The sequence below is a fragment of the Suricata suricatta genome, chromosome 1, assembly GCF_006229205.1.
Source record: "Suricata suricatta isolate VVHF042 chromosome 1, meerkat_22Aug2017_6uvM2_HiC, whole genome shotgun sequence".
Taxonomy (NCBI): domain Eukaryota; kingdom Metazoa; phylum Chordata; class Mammalia; order Carnivora; family Herpestidae; genus Suricata; species Suricata suricatta.
Genome location: NC_043700.1, coordinates 108,162,159 through 108,169,059, shown reverse-complemented (window position 1 = coordinate 108,169,059; position 6,901 = coordinate 108,162,159).

Below are 6,901 nucleotides of genomic sequence, written 5' to 3'. Positions count from 1 at the left end.
AGAGGGATCTCTGTGAAGTTAGAAAATTTGTATGAACCAAAGCCCTTCCTAAAAATTCAGGAAACTAATTTTACATAAGAATTGGGAATTGGAAGCAGAAAAATTTTAAGGTCAAATTCTACACACAGTTATTGAAAGAAAAGAGGGAATGGAGAGCGAATAGCATTTTATAGATAATAATTCATACCAGAAAGACATAAGTACAAAAGATAAAAACTATAATGTGCTATTTCAAAGCAAGCTGAATATTTTAAGAAAATTATTCAAAACAGGAAAGAACAACAGTCACACTTTAAAAAAGTCAGAAGTCAAGGGATAGGTGTCAAAAATTTTTAAATTAAAGAAAAAATGAAGACTAAATTAGAGGAAATGCCAGAGAAGGAGCAGAAGGTGAAAAGGAGGACAGTTTTAAAGTTTAAAAATAAAGGATGAAAGAAATAAAAAGGATTCAAGATAATAAGGCAGATATTTAAAGATAGGCAAAGAAAATAAAATCTGAAGATAACAGAAATTCCTAAAGAAGAAAACCAATGTGACAGAGAAGAACAAATATGAAAATTCCAGAAAATGTTTCTGAAACAGGAAAAAAAAATAAAGAAACAGCATTTTAAAAAAGCACACTGTGAAGTACCAACCCAGAATGACCAACACCAAGAAAAATTCTTGCAAAATTACTGAACTTTAAAGAAAAATTCCCATAAAATCACTGAGCTTAAAAAAAACAATCCTAATCTTTTGTGTATGTGGACAAAAAAGGCATGTAACATAAGGAAAGTCAGGTTGTTATCAGACTTTTCAACAGCAATTGTTTGTGTCAGGAGGAAATGGTATAAAATAAACTCAAAGAAAGAAAACGTGTGCCAAGATTTTATATCTAGCAAAACTGACTCTCAGGTAAAAAAAAAGACACAAAGTTTATAACCAACATGGAAGAACTCAAGAACTATTGACCCATGAACCCTGTGAAAACCTTGTTGTCCTAGATCTATAATTGCAGTATGAATCAATGAGGTATTCTATTTTTAAAACCATATGTGCATATATGCTGTGTGTATTTCTTAGCTCTGTTCACTGAAAAGGTCTAGAAACAATAACCAATAACAATAAACAATAACTCAGAAACAGTGAGTTTTAATAAAGCCCAGATGTGGTCTTGAAATACTATTTTCCTCTAAAAGAAACCAGGATTTATTGGCAAATGACTGATTCCATGTCGGGGGCAGGAGACACCCAAGATGAACCAGAAGGATCTTGTTATACCAGATAGCCAAGAAGCTATCAAAGACTAGTATCCATGTCTCATGGACTTGAGAACAACCTTGAAGACAAGGCTCCCAATAATCAATTTTAGCTTCAAATTTGGTAAGAATTGCAAAGGCTTGAAATCCATTCTGAAGATAACAGGGACTGATTTGTTGCTTTAAAAACCGGGTAGGTAAAAGAAAAAAAATCAAGCATCAATCTACCTTTCCTTTGTGAACGATACCACCATGTATCTCCTTGTAAGATTATTAGAGCTACCAAATGAAAACAAAATGATACAATCAGAATTTCACAGTTTTGTAACATCTAATGAATTAACAGATCCATACACTGAATCAACTGCTGTTTATATCAAAAAGGAGCAAACACCAGACATTATAAGCCACCTGATGGAAGAATACACCACCTACAGCTTTGCCAAACTGAGTCTGATCAGTCTCTGGGCCCAGCTGCCACTTTGCAGGAGATATCAAGGACGGGAACAAAATGAACTGCACCAAGGGTATGCGATCAGCAAAATCCAGTCTGTGGGAAACTTCAGATAGTCTGAGATTTTTTTTCAAAAAATAAATTATAAGGGGGAAAAGAAGGATAACCAGTAGATTAAAAGAGATTGAAAGTGTATGCCAGATTTTAAAGAATGGGCAAGTTTAAATGACAGTGTCTCAGGATGACACTTGGGTGATAAAACTAGAAAGAATTACAAGGAAATGATTGCTCTTAATCTCAGATGGTGGTTACTTTTGGAGGGAGGGAGGGGGCCACGATGCGCTGAGGCACACGGAGGGGCTGCTGGGCGGCCAGCAAAGCTCTGTTCGTAGACCTGAGTCGTGGTCAGAGACTGTTCACCTGCCAACCCGTCGTTTAGAGAACCACCTCCGTGATCTCTGTCAGATCTGCCACCACCTCTGCTCTCATTTCCTTAACATTTTCTTCTTTTTACATAAAGTGAAATTTAAAAAATAATGTGCGAATTTAAAATCCACCCCCTCACTTTTTTTTTTAACTTGAGTTTATTTGAAAAAGAAAATGCCTGTGAAGTGGGTTTGTGGTGCTAATTACATTTTCATCCATAGTGCGTGTTTCTCACGGTGAGACCGTCAGAACGCTCGCTTCAGAATCACCTGGGTGGTGCTGACTCAGAAGCTCTTGGGAGCGGTGTGGGGGTTCTGCAGTTTAACGAGCTTCACAGGTGATTCTCACCCAGGGTACAGTTGAGAACTATTGCACTAGTTTGATTCCTTGTACCACCGAAAGGAGTGGTGTGTGCACTACACTTGGGGAAACACAAGATTTGGGCTTTAAAGAAAGAAGGCTTGTGTTTGGTTCCTGGTTCTGATATTTTCCAACTGTGTGAAGGTGGCCAAATGACCCACACCAAGTCCCTATTTCCTCATCCGTTAAATGGATATAAGCAAAGTTACCTCATAAGATTCTTGCAAGAATGGTGTGAGATCCTGTTTGAAGTATGGACCCAGAGAACATACTCTATGCTCTCTTCCCAGGCCTCTCTATATTCTGACTTTTAATCTAGGCTCAGCATGGAATTATTACATCACTTGAGGCAAATTGCTCAACTTATTTGAAGAGTTGTATGTTTGATTTATTACATAGTGATAGTTCTTGATTTCATTTCATACCAATCCTTTAGGAAATTAAGGGCAAAGAAGCCCTTAGTAATTTCATAAACCGATGACCAATGAGAAGTGCATACCTTTGCTGAGAGTTATGTGAACTTGGAATAAGCACTCGCTTTGTCACCGTGTAGCTCAGGCAGCAACTTCTTTGCTCCCATCTGACTGTAAATGTGTGCTTCACAAAGCTTGTATTGAAAAGAGCCATTTTTTCCCTACCTCTGACTAGCTATCACATACCATTTACCCTTTTGTCATTTGAACACACAAAGTTGTGTTAAAACATTCTAAATGAATTGGCCAGTTATGTGAACACTTCAGATCCAGAAACACCAATACTAAGTAAGTAGCTAGTTCAGGTGACTAAAATTTTTCTTGAGTAATCCAGAATAAATCTCTGTTTATATATCAATGATACTGAGAGCACAAAGGACAAAGGGTTAAGATGTGACAGTGGCTGCATTACCCTCAAAGTTGATGTGTTTACTTCCTGTCATGCAAATACCAAGCTTGTCTCATTCTGAGTATAGTTAGTTGTCAGTAGTTTATAGGGACAAAAATTAGTCATTTTAGGAGAAAAGAATTGATGGCTCCCTATTAGGAGCCTGGACATATACACCTGTGGCCATCTGCTTTTCATGAGGATGGAATTGATTGAGTTCTTGGGTCAAGCATAACATTCTTATTATTACTCCTTTGAGGTGAAAGTTAATTCCTTATGTATTTTTTAAAATAAAATTTTAATATTTATTTATTGTGTGAGGGAGGAGAGGGAGTCAGAGGGAGTGGCAAGTAGATGCCGCACTGTCAGCACAGTGAGATCTGACAACTCGTGAGATTGTGACCTGATCCAAAACCAGGAGTCAGACACTTAACTGACTGAGCCACCCAGGTGTCCCAATTCTTTGTGGATGTTTAAAAAAAACAAGACCTCAAAAAGGAAATCTCACATTAGTTAACTATTGATCATAATATGTAGGTGTCCAGATGATGGCTTATGAGTCTGCACTGGGTGTATAGGTTGATGGGAAAACCCTGCCAGAAATTTGTTACCTCATTGCTGATTTCAGTGGAAAACTGAACTTACGTTGATAAGAAATAGAGAATTTAAAAAGAATCCTTTTACTATAGAAGTGGTTCACAAAATGTGTGCTAGTTGATTTGGGTTTTTTTTAGAGCTTAAATGAAAATGCGTTAATACTCACTTCTAAACAATGATTGTAATGGTTCTCTTTCTGGATGACCTTTTTATTCTATTATTCATTTAAATGTTCCCTTCCTACCAGGGAAAGACAAAAGAAACATCAATAATGTGATGAGAACACAGTGAGTTTAGAGCTTAGTAAATAGGCAATCTTGACCAGAACTGATGGAAAATTCAAACCTACTCATTTCTCAGCCCATTAAGAAATGAAAGCAAATTCTGGTGCGAATTCTGAAACAACCCAAGATATGATTAATTAGTTGCAAAGTGAGCTCAGGCATGGACTAACTAGTTGCCTAACTGAAAAAACACTGTATGTTCATAGGTAGTCTAGGTGAAACTTTAGGGGTTTCTTCAGTCCATATAGCTGACATACCACTTCTGTCTTGCAGTGATTGTTCTAATTCCACAGTTCAAGAGAACCTGCCTGTGGAAATATCTTTTAGGTGGGCAGAGAGAACCTGGGTTGGAGATACACCAAGCCACAATTTAAACCACCAGGGATAAAAGAGCTCCTGGGTGGCTCAGTCAGTTATCTGACTCTTGATTTTGGCTCAGGTCATGATCTCATGTTTGGTGGGTTTCATCAAGCCCCATATTAGGCTCTGAGCTGGTGGTGTGGAGCCTGCCTGGAATTCTCTTTCTCCCTGTCTCTGTCCCTCCCCCATGCTTGCATGTGTATGCTCTCTCTTCTCTCTCTCTCTCTCAAAATAAATAAAAATAAATTTTAAATCACTAGGCAAGCATTTCAGTATCTTAGGGTATTCACTGATATACTTTGTTTCTTCCTCTAACACTTCTACGTGGAGAAATAACGTAGGCTGGGTTGAGATTTCTTAAGATAGTGAGACGCCTCAGGCTCATTAAAACCACAAACGAAATGTTGGAGGTAGTTATAGAATACTATGCAGACTGAAGTGCTCTTATAGTCCAAAATTCAACAGATTTCAAACTATAAGCAGTAGTTTACATGCAAAAAAAAAAAAATTCTCCTAGGAGTGTGTTGAAAATGTGGATTCTAAGACCCAGTCTCCGTAGATTCTGAGTTACTAGACCTGAAGATACATGAACTTGCATTTGAAAAAGAGCTCCAGTTGATTCAGATACGCTTGTCCTCTGGCCCACTGTCAGGAAGGAATCATGTATAGTGCTGGTCTTCAGACTGTTCTCTGCAGACACTGCCATGTGACATATGCCAGGCAGAAGAATCCAGAAAGATTTAAGAGCATATTTCCTTAAATGCCTAAGTACTTTCTGGAAAGGAATAGGCTGGGGAACTAGCAAGAATGGCTGCTAATTGCTGCAGGGTCCCCAGCGAAAATAACTTTGAATTGTGAGAAGTTATTTTCCATATCCTTTGAAACCTAGTCTTTAGATATCTGCCCTTTTCCATCAGAAACGATGCCACTATTCATAAAATGTTCTCTCCATGGGGGGAAATGAAACTACAAGCTGGTTTGGAAGCCATTCAGTATTTCAAAGAAAGGCAATTCACCTCTAGTTAGAGCCCCACAGTTCTGTCCTTCAACTCTTGGTAATAGAATCTTCTCCCTTCTGTTCACCTTTTTAAGGTCAATGTGCCATGAGTTGTAGTGCAGAGCTGATCTTTGGTGAGTAAGCATGTAGGCTGCTCACTCTTCCAGATGGGTTCACAATCTCCTCAGCACTGCTATGGAACTAAATTCTTTCCGTAAATTAATTATAATAATAAACACCTGTTAATCTTAGAACACCTGGTCCTCCTTTGAAGTTTTTCTAGACTCTCAATGGTAGAAAGTGTGTGAAATAAAGAAGCTGAATTGTAGGGAGATTCCTCACTAGACAAGGTAAGACATGGAAGGGAATATCTGATGTTTTGCCAAGAGCTATTTTTTTTTAACTCTTTTTTCCCCCTGATCTTAGTGCTTGGGTGAAGTAGGCCTTTCTATGATTCTAAAGATAGAAAGCCTTATGATGACTCTACAAGAGATTTCTCATTGCCATATTTTTTGGTTACATTAGTGCTTTTAACTTCCTGGAAAGGGAGCTTAAGAAGACAAAATCATTTTGCAGCTAAAACCTTTAGGAAGTCATCCATGAAGCAGTGTTCCCCAAACTTTAATGTATATCCAGATCTCTTAGAAATCTTATTAAAATGCAGATTTAATAAATCTGAGGTAGGGCCAGAGGTGCTGCATTTCTAACGAGCTCTCAAGTGATGTCCATGCTGCTGGCATGGGTCCCACACTTGGAGTAATAAGGTACTTGAAAGACACGTGATAATGAAATAGGAGTTTGTGAATTCTGGATTTATAGCGCTCCTTTCAAATCTGAAATATTATCTCTCTGGTTAAACAAGGTAAAGATGCTGTTTTGACTACCAAGAATTTCACAGTTGTTTGTATTTATTCCATAACGTCCAAGGAGCACAGCTGATGCTAGCTACCATCATGATGCCGCTAACGTCAAGATACACCTTTAGTTTACACCATGGTGCAATATGCTGTCCAGAAACAAAATGACAGGCCATTCAAGTTTTAAATGTTCAAATATTCATTTTCTACAAATTTCCTTGGCCTTTGAAATGTGCACAAGGATTACACAAATAGGGGCATCTGCGTGGCTCAACTGGTTAAGCGTCCGACTTCGGCTCTGGTCATGTCATGATATCCTGGATCTTGGATCAGGTTTTGTGCTGACAGCTTAGAGCTTGGAGCCTGCTTTGGATTCTATGTCTTCCTCTCTCTCTGCCCCTCCCCCAATCGTTCCCTCTCTCTCTCTCTCTCTCTCACTCTTTTTCTCTCCCCCATCTGTCTCTCTT